Raw genomic sequence first — 16,086 nt, 5'->3', positions numbered from 1 at the left:
CATTAAGCATAGGGAGGTTTTGAGATTAGCTTTCCCTTGTAGTTCACAGGGTTGGGGATGTATGATCCCAAGGATGCAAAGTCAGAATTTTTCAGAAGATAGATCTATTATAGGATCACGAACATAGCCTTTGYGGATCTCATACTTCAAAGTCACACCTATGCACAAATTATTACAGTTCAAACTGTTCCTCAACTTCCTTTCTCCATAATGAAAACCTGTGCTGAAAGATTTAAAATGAGGAGAACAAAGGTACCAAAATTGCAGAAAAAAATACTTTATTCAAATAAATTAATTAAAGAAAATAGATTTATATGCAAAGCAATTCATTCAACAACTATTGATAGACAAACTGGTGAATTTATATAGTAAGTTTACTGGAAGAGCAGTACTGGAACTACTAATGCAATAAGTAGCCTTACAACCTAATTGGGCCTGAAGTAATATACTTTAGAGTTTTCAAACACCTTGCCAACCCAARACAGTGGAATAGCTGTGACAGATCCCTGTTATTAAGCTTAATTTAGATTTGTAAGTATTTTCTTTTTATAACCATATTTTCAACTTTGTAGTATAAAGTATAATMCTTAGTTTTAATAGAATTAAACTTTCATATTACACTTCTCTAATGACTAAAAGGAGCTCAATTAAAAACGACAAGCCCAAGAAAATTCTCTTTCAAAGCAACTAATTTAAATTAAGTCAGTGTTACAGACAAATCATTTTAGGCCTCTGCAACCTATGATTCATATGAACATCTCAGAAGATGCAACAAAGTGTCAAAGACTGAAGTGTCAGGTAAAAGGGTAGACATCCCGTCAGCATCCCATTCAGTTCCACTAGTTAGGGGAAGGTGTTGTAGAGACGGCCCAAAGCACTGGAAAAAAATCTTATTGTCAAAATAGCTACCAGACCCTGCAAATAGACAGGGCAATATGTATAATGTTCTTTCCAAAATACCATGTTCTTGACCTAAGAGAGTTGAACGAGAGATGCTAGGTTGACAGAAATGTGAAGCGAAACTATCACAACCAGTACAAGCAGTTTAAGGATCCACTGAGAGTTAATGTAACAGGAAATAAGACAGAGAAACAGACTTACCAAATGCAAAGCAAAACTCTTTTCCAGTCTAAAGAGGCTTCCGAACAGCATTTGAGGTTCTGCCTATTCACTAACTGCTTAGTGACTCACAGATCAACAGAATTCCAGTTACACAAGTTGCAAAATAAATTTCAGATATCAGTGAGGAAGCTAGTGTTGGCTTTGTGACAAACGATGTAAAGCTAAGTTGAAGTTTAACACTAATAGCTAGCATTTTATCCTCTTGGACCATCGTAAGTGCGGAGAGCTTCTTTCTTGGAATTCTCCCCAATGTCTATGAACCAACTGATTATCTGCTTGAAAGGATTTTGCCATGCATTTATGCGATCTAGCTTTGCCAGATGTGTAATGGACTCTTTGAAATAAGAATGTATACTTTGATTCATGAGTAATTCAAAAACCTCTGGTAAAAACAGAAAGCAGCAAATGAATAGTATCACCTGCATCAGTAATCTGAAACCAAATACAGTATCTATTTTTTTCCTATGGCTTAGAAATATAATCTCTTAAAGGGASAGAACATTCCTGTAAAGAATATGTGCAGATCTCAGAACTACTGTTTAGACCGTTAGAACTATCCACTATGATAATTCTTACCCATGCCCCATCACTTGCAGCATCCTCTTGAGAAAGTTTCTGCCACGCTGGAAATTGAACTCAAATATTCCATGTACCCCATAGTTCTTAAGAGTTAACCTAATCGTAAGAGCCTTGACCTGACATCCCTTCTGCCAGATCTCTATGAAACCTCTTTAGAGAATAATCCATCTGCATCAAGTTTCTACAAAAGCAGTGTATTGTATCTGGTAGTATTCAAATGGAACTAAATTAAAACAGGTTGGACTCTATCGCATTATGAAGAAATAAGGATTGTGAAGTAAAAAATAATATAATCTGACAACCTGATCACAGAAAAGTAAAAGAGAAGATGCTCTACAAAAAAAAAGAAAAAAGGTAATTTTAAAAATAGCTATTAGTTTCCTAAACAAGGGAGAGATGGAATTCCTGACCTACAGCCTTTAAATGCTTACTGAAGACTTTTTCAGGTTATACTAACAATTTGCAATCAGTAGACCTCTCAAACTCATGAAAGGTAAAACATTTTAGATTTTGGAATTCATTCCTCCACCAAAACAATCTGAAATCCCTCATCCTCACTGGCAACTGACGTATCAACCTACTTCTTAACCCATAATGTTCACGTGAAGCTCAAATKCTTATGGGAAAATAATGTCTTCAGCGGGATGGAGAGTTTATTCACTGTGATGAGTTGACTCAGCTGGAATTGCCTTGGCCAGTGCATTTTAATTTTTAAATACTGAGCTATTGCAACTGTTACACACATGTACAGATAGGTAGTGCTACCTTGAAAAGCACTGAGAGAAAGGATAAGCCAATTACAGAACATCTCAGAGTAAGAATATTTTAGTATTCAAATACTGACAAGGTAGAGTTTTAAACAGTTTTTATTATGAATTGAAAGAACAAAAGCAAAAAAAAAAAAAAACAAAGAAAAGGAAAAGAAGAACATTGAGTAGGAGAATGACTTAGAATAGTTTGCAGAAGAGTATCTTTTATATTGCTTCAAGAATTCCAGGACAATCCCAGAAGGTGTTCTAGGAAATCTATATTTGAAAAAWCTATTTGCAAAATGCTATACAAGCAATATAGTTATATTCAGTTAGCAATATTGAATTTTATTGAATAATTGAAAATTTATTTTCCCTAATATTATTCAGAAATTAGCCCAATATATTCTAAAGTAGGAGTYTGAGAATCTCTGATAACTCTTCCCCTTTTATATATGGAATCAAAAAACAGAAATGTAATTCTAACAACACATATAGTACCACATAAAATGTTATAGTTTAATGGAACTCAGGGTATAACAAAACAAACTCTATCCACAATTGTTTAATCTTAAATATGAGAGGGAAATGGGTGTTACAACATACTTTTAAGAGTAAAAGATAAGTTTTAAACAAATATGTGAATATAAAGCTATTACTTGGCCACTAACAATATCAAATTTTAGAAATTACTCCTATTTTCATAGCCACTACATATGTATGCACAAAGATTTGTGCTACAGTTTTCACTGAACTGAATTAGTGTTGCTTAAAAGTCACAAAAACCAARTATGTTCATTCAAGCAAAAGAACTCAATGCAATTTTGTAAATATGAAGAGAAACGTTTCCATGTTATCTAGAACTTCCTTTATAATTCTCCTTCCTAAAACATACTCCAAAAGTATACATTTGTTGTATCATAATAGATACCTTGGACAGATTTCAACCAAAGAGGGTATATATGGTGACTACTATTTGCCTTTTTCTTTCTTTCTTTTTTTTTTTTTTTTAAGTAAAGATTGACTAGATATTAACACAAATGGGTTTAAATGTGAAGCTGCCATAAAAGCAGGCACATAAATGTAATTCTTCCAGCCGCTATTTTGATGCACATTTTTGATTCCATGAATATTTTATGAAATGGCCCAAACTAAAGCCATATAACATTCCTGCATTACTGATGCTTGCGCCCGTAAGCTACAAACATTAGAGGCATGATTGAGTGCATTAAAATGAACTCATTCAGCAGTGCATTGATTACTTGAGGGGGGGGAAGAGGAAGAGTTAGTCCCACTTAAGAAAACAGCACACAAATCTGAAGTTTTCAATACAGAAATTAAAGATAGCAAATTTGAATAATGTGATACTTAATAAATAAATGCAGTGCAAATCTGTCAAGATTTCTCTATATACAGCCCTGACATTAATTAGGTGGGATGTTAATTAGGTCCATAGATTGCTTCCAGTAGTGTACAGGTAATTTAAAATGTCACAATCTGCAAAATGCAGTGCCTAACCTGTTCTAGCTTCATGCCTCAGCAATATTGAGAGCACCCAATGATTTCCTTTTCTATTAGCTTATACATTTACCAATGAAAATAATGCCACAGAGACAACGCCACCAAAAAAAAAAAAAAAAAATTATAGGTCATTAGGCACATTTCTTTAGCAGCATTAGTACATGTAGAAAGCRCATTTGGTTCTCAATTGTAAACATTGGTTGAGGACTTTGGAAAATATTCCAATTTAGCTTAGAACAACAACCTAAAGGAACAATAAAGCTTTAAGTAAGTTATAGTATATTTTARTCTCAAATGATGACATCTTTCGTAGTAACTTACTCATTGTACAATGTGGATATAAAATCTACTTGAAACAATAGTTAGCTGTAGTTAAAAGAAAAAAAATGCTATTACCATTTTAAAAGATACAAGCTTATATTTTAGTTTAACTGCTAGAACTATTTATATTATTTTTCAGTTTCCTACATTCAGTGATGATAACTGTGGTAGCACTATTCATGTCGAAATAGTTAAGAATCTATCACAATTTACAGAGGCTTTGGTTAGTCCTTCACAGAGATGTGTGGGAGGTAGAATAAAAAGCTTACAAAAATACAAAATATGTCTCTCCTTCAGTAAATAGYGTGCCAACCTGGACTCCCAAGGTAAAATGAATTGTACAGAAGTCATTGGGTTTGATCTTGGATGCAAGAATCCAAGTCAATGCAGCTATCTGCAAAAGTAAGACAAAAAACGTGAAAAAGATTTAAGATGAAAATTTGCTTTTCCATAACTCTGTAAGGTTYCTCTGAAACACAACTGATTATCAGACAATAATTACGGTGAGAATTTTTAAGATTAAGARTAGTTATTTTTATTTACTAGACAGAGGCTGATAATGTTATTCTTAAGAAAGATTCCATAGGGAGTTTTAGTAAAATGACACACGCAGTTCATAACAATATTATAATGAACATGCTGGCTCACCAGGAGATATTCTGATGGTTTCCCCAATCTGACTATACACCATCAGATCTCTCCCTAGAGTCTGAGAAGCTCAAGGTCAACTGAAAGCTTGCCTGAGAAGCAGAAAGCTGGAGACTTGGAAGGAAGGAGACAAAAGGAAAGCTGAGCATCACACAACTTGAAACATGGCCTTTGTGTTTGGAGACTGGTATGCAAAGAAAAGAAGTAAGCATAGGAAGCAGATCACTGGYTTGAAAGGATGATGGTATTTTATGCTCTCACAGCTGGTTCATGAACTACTGGGCTAATCTTTGGTTTTGCAGTTTAAAGAAAAGATATTTTGTTCCTGCTGCTATTAGTTAAGCAAGCATCTGTTGCCCAAAATATATATATGTATGTATGTATTCATATATATATACATATATATATGTGTGTGTGTGTGTATATATATATGAATCCAATGAGAACTAGATCATATATAATCCAGTTCTCTGAGGACCTGAATTACTTGCCTCAAAGCTCACATACTCAAAATACTCACCTAGAGGGCAGYGCATATTACAAGATTCATAGTAGGATTGGTTACAATACATTATGATATATCACATCAACCTATTATGTTATAAAAAATGCTCTAAAAGATGTTGCTTAGAGGGTTGACACCTCAAAAGCAGGGATAATTTGTGGAAATAAGRCTGCAATTTTATTTTGCAAGTAAGTAATTGTACCATAAATAAATAGAGGAGGTTGTACACAATCTTTGATGGAAAGGTGGGTGGCTGTGACTTCTTGGGTGGACCACAAGTCTGTTTTGTTCTAAAAGGCAAAATGGGCCAGATGATTGGCTAATTCACATGGCCAATGTGAGTATGGGCACACAGCCTGGACCAGGAAGGACAAACCGCATTCCCATAATTCCCGTATCACAGTTGAAATAAAAGGTCCAAGCAGCCTCTGATGGCTCTGATGATGAGCCAGAGCAACGCTGTGGCTTCCAGGATTCTGGGGAGACTTACCTTTCTCTGCTGTCTGAACCTGAGCACACAAATACTTCAGCATGACAGCCACTTGGGCAACTACTTGTCTCTTAATGTCACCCTAAGGAGATACTGCACCTTCCTCTTCCTGGCCAGCCAAACAGCTTTTTAGAACTATCAGGGGTCGCTTAAAAGATGACAGCTGAGCAGGAAGGAGAACTTGTTAAATGCTGCATATTTCACATGTTACCACCTCAATCAGTAAGGCCTGTGTCATAGGTAAAGCCATTCAGTTGGGTCTGACTATAYACCCAGCTTCAGAGGCAGGCAGTAAGAACTACAACAACCTGGAGCTATAGTAACACTTACTAATTTCTCTGGTTCCCTATTTACTCTATAATTTCCTTCCCTTTTTTCTGCTGCTACTAATACTATAGAATTGCAAAGAAAAAAGGGCCTCCCATAAGCAGCTGAGATGACAACTGCTTTTGKGATAATTTACTGCAGACCAACAATAATTAACTGAAGGGCACATTACCAGAAGAGGAACTGCCATGAAAAAAWTATTGTTCTTACAAGAAAGAGTAAAGAACAAGATGCACTGGAGGAACAGGTACTATTGTGGAGGGGGCAGCAACACATACTCTCCTCTTGCTTTCTTTGCAGTTAATACCAGCCACTGTGTCCTCAAAAATCTGGATTCATTCCTGGCCTTTTCAGGTTGCTCCTGGCTCTCCAGAAAACCTTCCAAGATTTTCTCTGAGACAAACAGCTACTGCCTAGCTAAACAGCAATTGCCACTACTTAGAGAAACTCCGCAATGAAAAACTGGTGTCAATGACATGAATCTCTCAACACTGTATCCCCAGAGAGCCTGCATATACTTGACATAGAGTGAGAAAAGATTGACAGCATATGGATATACATGAAAGACAATAATAAATCAAAGACTGATTTCATGCCAGATGTGACCCTTGAACAATTCTTRAAGTTAGAAACATAACTAAAGTTAGAAAAGTTAGATAGTGGTTACTATCTTTAAGGAATTGCTTCAGCTCTCCATATAAAATATGTTTCCACTTATGTGTACTACAATCACATATATAATGGCCAATGAAACTACAGTATATAAGTGATTTTTTCCCATTACACTTAATTGTGGAAATMATGTTCATATTTAAGGTATTTTTGTAGAAAGTTAGGTGAAATYCAGAATCTTTGAAAATTTTAACACAAGAAAATTGCACAAACTAGTTTAGCAATATTTCACCTAAGTGCAAACTGGAATAAAAAATATATCTTTTTAAGATCTGCATCCAACTCCAGGAAAAAAAAAAAAAAAAAAAAAGCTACGAAACAGGTCACCTATGGAAATTCCATTAACTCTCCTGATCCATATCCATACCGAAAGGAATTCAGATGGAAGATTTTGATTTACATTAGAACTACTTTATCTCTTGGAAGTTAACATATTGTATGAAAACAACATTTKTTGGATGCTTTATATCTGACTTGTTTGACTACATATAAAGAAACACTATTTGATACACACCAAATTCAGTCTAGAGGAGGCCATTACAAACGCAGCATTGAACATCAGCTAAATAACAGCATACTGATTTTAGAGAAGAAAATTCTTGCTTTCTGATAACATGTAAGCCTTCCTTCCTTTCATATTTGTAAAGCATCAATAAGGTGTTCCCTATATACAGAGACTACCTAAAATGCCAAATACATTTAGTAGGCTTACAATCTAAGGCTCCAGCCTCTGAATAAGAACAGGTCTGCACTCAGCTCACTCTGAAGATTTTACAAATGTTTCAGTGTTTATAGGCAGATATACAAATGCAGAGAAGGGAAGGAGATGAAAATGCAGTGGTGAACAATGAAGCATGGCAAATACTTTGCAGTTCTGTTTTTAAGGTTTTTTTTAGCTTGATCTAACTACATGAAAACARGTTACATTACTATTTAATTTCAAAGGATGTATGATCATTATCTTTCAAATAAGGAAAGTGTCACGGAAACAGATTAGTTTCAATGCAAATTTCATTTTTTGCTAATTCAGATCAAATTCTTGTCTCAYATTAAAACTGTGTTTTTGTGGTGATTATATTTTATTCAGATTCTACCTCCACTCCCACTCCCTTACTTTCCACAGTCTTCAAGAATAAACATTGTATCAGATGCAATGCACTGGAGCTGCTCTATTATGCAGATAATCTACTTCAAAAGGATGGTTTGAGCAGGAGATTGGACTAATGACCTCCTGAGGTCCCTTCTAATCTGAATTATTTTATGATTCTCTGAAAAGTAAGATATATTTTTATTAATAATTTCATGGTGTTTGCTTTACATATGACTTCTAAACACTGCTGATAATGGCTCAGATAAATATAATCCCACTGACACTAGCTTTACTCCCATCAAATCTCAGACCCACTGAGAAGGCATCTCCAGAAACAGCATTTCCTCTATCAATTACTAAGAGGAAAAACACTGCCTCCAGGAAAGTTTATCTAATATGGTGACAACTGTAAGTTCAGCTGCAGTAGTCCAAGACCTTACAAAGCTTTGAAGAAAAAAATCTGTTAGTGAGTGGGCAGCTTGGAATGAAGCTTCATCTCAGTCCTACTCATTACGCAGTAAATAATTAAAACACCCTGGAAAAGACAGGTAAAATACAAGCAGCAATGTCAGTAATAGACATGAAAGAGAAGAGAGGGAAAAGAATTTAAAAAAGCAAAGAAATAATTCATTTGAAGTTTTAATAAAGTTTCATTTGCAGTCCTGTTTAAAGATATATCAGACTTCAGGGATGTAACCTAATTACATTTTTATTCTAAGTTCTATTCAGAGACCTTGGACTTTGAATCTTTAACACAGATCAAACATGGTATAATTTACTCATGGCTATCAATACTTTAAAAAGATCTCTTCATTAAATACTATAGTCTTAAGAACATACATATAAAGCAAATAGAGCAACATTTGATACAAAAGAATGACAAAATACAATTCTTATAGAAATTTATACATAAACAAATCATTTGAACATTAGACAAAATGTTTTTTCTAYAATATTTTTGATGTATTACCTCTCAGAGTTCAATGTAAACAACAGCAATGCTTTTTCAGCAATTTTAGGAACTATTTGAAAATGAACTTCACAACCACTAAAGACAAAAGAACAGAAACTAAATAAAGATGTCTTTGATACAGGTCATAAAACTTTCAAGAAAAATTCAAATTACAAAGATTAGAATCAATACCATTGTACTGCTGTGACTATTTTGAAAAGCTTTTCATTRCAAAGCAAGGATATAGACTTTTCCCTAGATGTTATATTAAAACTGACAGATTCTCCATTTGAATCTTCCTTAGGTTACGGAAGTGGTAGCAATGGTGGAAGGACTAAGAAGGCTTTTGACAAACCTGCTTACTTTTTCCTAATRCAAAGGATATTATTACTTTCTTGTGTTTAATACACACAAGGAGTACAAACTGCAGAATTCTCATTGAGTTTTCTTGTTCAGAACATCTACAGTGTCTACCAACAYGTTTTTAAAAAAACAAGAACAAAAATGTATTATATGAACAATACTTATCAATAAGTTCAAGAGGCCCTTTTTGTGTTCCTGGTGCATACGCAGAAGCTTCTCTCAGACTTTGTTAAAGAGTATATTAATTTGAACTGAAAACACACCTTATTTCTGTAACATCATTCCAACACAGTAATGGCCAATTCAATACCAGTAACACCACTGCAATAATGGGATGTCATTTATCTGTGAATGATATTCTGCATGTGGATGAGCTCAAATATTTAATAAACTTTTTAAATCTGTCCTCCTCAAGAATCTGTCTACCTGGATGTATCATTGTTTCTACCTAGCCACTGACTGACAGAGAAAAGCATCACATCTGAAGACCTTATYTCCTACAAAATGGCTTTTTAAATCTTTCAAATTGTGCTCTCCGATCAAACTTCTCCTAGCTAATGCATGTATTCAATTCTTAAGCAACTAGAAAAACAATACAAGTGCTTTACGAAATAGTACAAACACAGAAAAACAAGAGTTAGCTTCAGTTTATACAATGAAAATCAGTGACAGAAAGTGTTTTACATAGTCAAACCAGATATACAGTACTCCATTTCCCATTAAGGAAACGCTTCTTTCTGCCTCTAAAGTTCACTAGTGTGGAGACTTTCTGAGCACATGCCTCTATGTGTACTTAAAGATACAATTTAGCAATAGGGCTAGGTAGCCAAAGCTTTATATTTGGAGACAGATGGATCAGCTTTCAGGTTTGAATTTTTTCTGAAAAAGTGTAGAAATAGTTTGGAATAAATAATCACAACCAGGAACAAATCTTAAAGCTGAGTAGTCTGGGATATGCAACCTGGGAAGGGCAGAGGGGAATACCATGCTTAAACAATGGTATTCTGTTACTACTGGATCCTGGCTATATTACAAAGAAAGATTAAAAGACTCAGATGAAACATACCACATGTTTTCTCCAACTAATGAACACTATAAAAGAAACAAGTCTGTCCCCAACTAGATTTGGAGTGAGCTTCAACCAACCTTGAGCAATTCATAAGAACTCCACAGTATGAAAATTCCCATTATAAAAATGAAGAAAGRATAAGAAAGAAAAGGATGAGATTATTTTTTTTTCACCAGTCACAAACTTACCTGGATATTCTGAAACAAAAGAAGTTGTTTACAAAAAGAAGCTCTAACACAGAATCAAGGGCAGATGAAACCAAAAAGACCTTGATAGCTACTATCTGCTATTCTGAGCTGCTGTTTTGGATTTTATTTCTGAAAATAAAGCTCTGAGGAAAGGGATATATTTTACATTTTCTTCCTTCCCTGTCAAACCTGCACTAGAGAATATAACAGTATGGAGACCTCTAGATACTTGCTACACACCTTATGGTGSAAACATAACAACATTAAATATGCAGGTTGAATGGTTTATAAAATACAGCAATATTGTTATCAATACCAGTTCTGTACTCCAGCTGTAGTAAGGAAGAAATTCATCACTACTTACAAGTGTTGTCCCACTGGTTTATTGTATTTACCAGCTGTTTCTAATTTTGCAATCAGACTGTAAAGCAACACTTTTTATTTCTACACTATACAACACAGTGAGGATTTGCTGTTTAAGTAGGCTTGGCAGACAGATAACAGCAGAAAGCTCTGTAAATGTAGAAGCTTCAYGTGGGATATTCCTGCTATGAGTGAATTTTATTCTGGATATACTTAGGAATCTCCTAGCAATTTTAAACCTTTGTAGTACTTCACGTTGCAATATTAAAATTCTTTTTATAATTTTAAAAATCTAAATATCAATTATTTCTATCTGAAGGCAAACCAATTGGAGAAATCCAGTTTAAATGTGCATATTTCCTCTGCACAGATACTCACGAATGTATGCTGAGTTTCCCTCAATTATTTATACAACACAAATATAATTAGAATTTTTAGTTGAAAAATGCTAGCTGTAAACAATTCAAAATGTAAAAACAACAATTTCTTAGCAATGGATTAAATGGGACCCGTTTAACAATTTAAACAATTAGTTTAGATTTTTGTGTTCCAAAGCAAGAAGATTATGCAACTGACTTTAAACTGTTGTTTTTCAAATAGATCAAAAGTAATTAACACTTGAACTTCAAGAGCTTGAATTAAATGCCCACGAAAGTCAACAGGAATATTTCCTTTACTTCTATAAAGCTTTGATTAAAATCTTTAAATTAATTTGAACTGTATGGTAAAATGATATGTAGAATTCCTACTCCTTGGTCTTAATCTGGATTGCCAAAGTCTGTATGCACTCTGTGAATTTTTTTTTCACAATAAATTGTTTTAACTTAGAGGTCCCCTGTATACAGTAGGTTTTCCAACCAGAAGAGTTTGCATCAACCTCTAATATATAAAACAAATCATATTTTATGCATGATGACAGATAAAAAACCCTTTATCTTTCTCATAAATTAAGTCCAATTTATTCACTTTTCTTTGGGGATGGGGGGGAGTGCAGAGGAARTTCATAAATATTCAGCTCTGTCATTACATTGTTCCTTCTGAAAAGCAACAAGTTTTTAAAATTCCTTATAATGAAAGCAGAATTGGCTTAAAACTAAACACCTAAAAAAGTCTCCATTAATTTAGAAAATATGGCAGATTTTTTGAAATATCTAAACTAACTTTAGAAGTGATTAAGGAGACTTTGGTCAGGAATTCTCTAAACTTTGTAATCTAAGAACAGATAAGGAAAGACAAATGGGTTTATGGGTTTGCTGGATGCTATAGTAATCAACATGAGATAYCTAACATTGTTATCTGCATGGCATACAGCATTCTTCTCTTTCTAGTTCTTTCTGCCTTTAGTCTTCTTAGTCTGTAAGCATTTCAGAAAAGTATTGCTTCTACTTTTGTTGATCTTTATGTGCTAGCAGCATATAAATCTTATAGACCTATAAGACTTATTCCAAGTCATCATCACATTGAGATTAATGGCATAATTTTCAYGCACCTCAGTGCTCTCATATCAGGGCACATGCAGTTTCTGGTACAGTACTGATTTACATTTGGCATGTGTTGGGAGGTTTCATTCATTGGACTCCACTGTTACCCATGCTTCCTCTAAACTAGTTATTTAAATGCATCCACGAATGTTTCCAAGCAATGCAACCAACTGGTACGGAAAATGCATCTAGCTAGTAAATGCTCTTATCCTTCAAAACAGTGTGGCTGCATGCAAACTGCCTATTAGGATTAGTCCCTGTAACASTCTAACTGCCAAATTGTGCCACAAACAATGGTAGGGGAGAGGAGGGAAATATAACCTGGAATAAGCTAAAAGCATGTAAGGGACTACTCTTAACACTCCTGCGGCACTGATCCGTGCTGCAGTGYCCACGGACACCTCCAGGCACTGTGTAATTTACTAACACAGGAAAGGGACCACAGCCTGTGGATGCTCATCTTGGCTGCTAACCTCTGTAAGGTATCCTTGCATCATTTAGGGGAGAGCGTGGATATTTATATAAGAATATAGAGATGAGGCCTTTCATGGCTTCCTCCAGAAGCCTTCCTCCATGGCCTTAAAGGAAGTCATGCRTCTGTATTGAAAAAATAACAACAGGTGAGTAAGTTAACTGGCTGCCTTCAAGCTTCTCTCATAAAAACAGCRCTGCTTCACATTAAGATTGAAATTTTAGCATTTGAAATATTGGTTTCTGTGATTCCTAATGGTTTGGGAACTGCTACCATGCACATACATATATAGGGGTGTATGTGTGTCTATGCATGTGTGTGTGTGCATGCACACATATCCCGTCCTCTGCCATTTATTACCTGCGGTGGCATTTAGAATAAGTACACTTTCGGATGTCTGTTTGTTCTTTATGYTTTTGAATAATATAGACTTATATTCTGTCTAATTTTATTATAACATGCTGGAAGGAAATAGCTCTTAGAAGTACRAATTCCTCATTTCCCCTGCGCTGCTTTTGTCACTCATGTAAATTATCTGAAACTTTGGGATGCATATATTTAAGATCTACAACATTTCATGTAGATGTTAACCATTCAATACACAACAGAAAGCACTCAATGCAGCATAAGAACCTATATAAACTAACACTAGCCATCAACTTTATAAATGCACTTAGATTGTGTTTCTTCTGTAAGATTCAACAGTGTAAATYTGAAGTTCCTAATTAACTTCAGCAGAATTTACACTAATACAGTAGAACTATCACAGCTGGTCCTCAGACCATAATAAATATTTTCATAATATATGCATTTATAATAATGATTCTGATTAGCATTTTAATACTTCTAAAAATCCATCCAAAGCACAAGAATAAAAATATTCTGCGAAAAGAATTTGCCTTAACTGAGATTCTACCACAAAGTCTGTGCTGACTTGGATGATATATAATATTGGACTTAATGTGAGAAAAGATACAAAAATATGACATTGCTTTTTCAGTGTGACAATAAAGTGACATCATGTTTAATAATTACATAAGGAAATAACTAGTAACTAAATGAATAAAACCGTTCAAGATCAGCTCCCAGATRGAAGCCAAACTATGCAGTCAGTACAGCTCATTGACTTGTGTCATAATGTAACACTCTACGGTAATCCTCATTCTCATGTATTTAATTTTCTCATTTGGGTAACTCATAAGCAGAGATTTTATTTTATACAGAGAGTTTCTTAAAGAAGAAGTAAAAATCTCATTCAGCAAAGAACTGCCACTGAAAYAATGTTTGCTCCAAGCACAATGTTCCATTTGTGTCTGTAGCAGGCTACTCTATTATTATTGTTTTCTTATGTACTGACAGCCACTAATCATCCCCATCCAAATACCATGACTGAAGTCTACACTGCCAACACTTCAAATATTTAGCTTTAAAAATTAGTAAATATTAGATCTACTTCCAGCTGCTAGGACAGGGACCAGGCTGAAAGTCAAAGAACTTTAAATTTGATTACACAAAATTTACCTAGAGAATTTTCAATTTGCTTGTAAGACAAACAACAATCTTTACATAAATATGTGTTTAACTYTACATTCCTAGGCAATCACTCCTAAGCATATATTAGGAGTGTTATGTTAGCTTCCATTAAAAAGTAACAAAAAATCAAACTGTTGAATGAAAGATATGAAAAGAGCTGGTATATTTACATCTCAAAGGATGCATGTATGAACTTTCATAACACTAATATCTATTCTTGTCTTGGTYCTTGCACTATTACTTCATACTCCCATTAAAATAAATATTTTGACTGCAGTATTAATCAATAGAATTAATATAGATACGRCAATTTAAATCAGATCAAAGGATCATGTAAATGTCAGGCATCATTCACATATGTACACATACAAACACACTCATATATATTTATATAGGAGCATATATACATGTATACATATATACATATTTTCATACACACATACACTTTATATATATATACACATACATATATATACACAYACACAATCCTGTACATATGGATATATCATGCATATGGAAGCAGGCATCTGACTCACTCAGTTCACAATCAGATTACACCATTACGAAGTAACTGAACAAAAAATGTGACTATTTAATTTACAAGCCATATCTATCTTAAAAAGCATGTTTATAATTTTACTTATAATACCATTAATCCACATGTAATTTTATACCATCCCAAATCAACCTCATTACTTTTACTTTTTTTCTATCACAGCTTGTGATTTAACTTTTTACTCTCTGAAAATAAAAAGTAAACGAAATACATCCACTGTCTTTTTCTCAGTGGTCCCTTAAAGCAAATTCTAGGCTTACATTATCAGTTTGTTTATTTTTTTCACCCCTCTCTATGTAAAGAAAATATTTGCAAAAGATAAACCCTATAGATTTAATGGAATTTTACCCTGGACAGTGATCATTCACCTTGTTTTCTCTCTTTACTAATGTTAACAAGACATTTCTCTTTTGGAAATTTCAAATATTTTATAGTAAGAAAATAAAAGTTTCCCATCTCCTCTGAGCATCTCAAAGTGTACTTTAGCACTTTATTTAAGTGTTTTTGTAATGGTACTGAAGGTTTAAGGGTATTTAAGTACTCAAGAACTTTTGCTTAACATATCATAAAAAGAAGGAAATGTTAAAAAGGTTTTGGGTAGTGGGTAGATAAGAGTGGTGAGTCACACTCAGTATGAGCCTTTGAAGCCATAAACAGAAATATTTTAATGCACCTTCCTGTAACAACYTTATTTTTCAGTATCTGAAGGACCAGGTGAAAAGGGTGAACTATCCAGCAACTTAAACCATTTTATTCTATTCTCAAGGATCACACAGACAACGTAATTAAGCATTTTTTACTCAAAAATGAAAATCATTTGGTCATGATTTTTAAGCAAGTGCCATCTCATCTACTGGGAAACCAGATTTAGTTTATCTTCAATTCCTGGAATAATACTGGAATAAATAATCAAACAGACTACTTCTAAGCATCTGGAGGAAACATGAAAATGTGTTACAACCAACATTAATACACCTCGAGCTTATCTCATTATCTCATTAAATCAATCTTTTATTTAGATTATCTATTATTTTTTATTTAGATTTATCTATTCTATAGAAAGAGATCCAGAAAAAAAAAAGAAA

At 34.0% G+C, this 16,086-nt stretch overlaps 1 protein-coding gene across 1 annotated transcript in view; it reads right to left on the bottom strand.

The window, feature by feature from the left end:
* Window positions 1–16,086, bottom strand: part of TTC29 (tetratricopeptide repeat domain 29) — a 149,603-nt gene that overhangs the window by 78,784 nt on the left and 54,733 nt on the right. The window lies entirely within an intron of this gene.

Source organism: Rhea americana, unplaced genomic scaffold, assembly GCF_003343005.1.
Source record: "Rhea americana isolate MKP2758 unplaced genomic scaffold, rheAme1 scaffold_38, whole genome shotgun sequence".
In the NCBI taxonomy this organism is placed as follows: domain Eukaryota; kingdom Metazoa; phylum Chordata; class Aves; order Rheiformes; family Rheidae; genus Rhea; species Rhea americana.
Note: the sequence above shows the minus strand (reverse complement) of the source record. Positions and strands in the feature narration are given on the sequence as shown.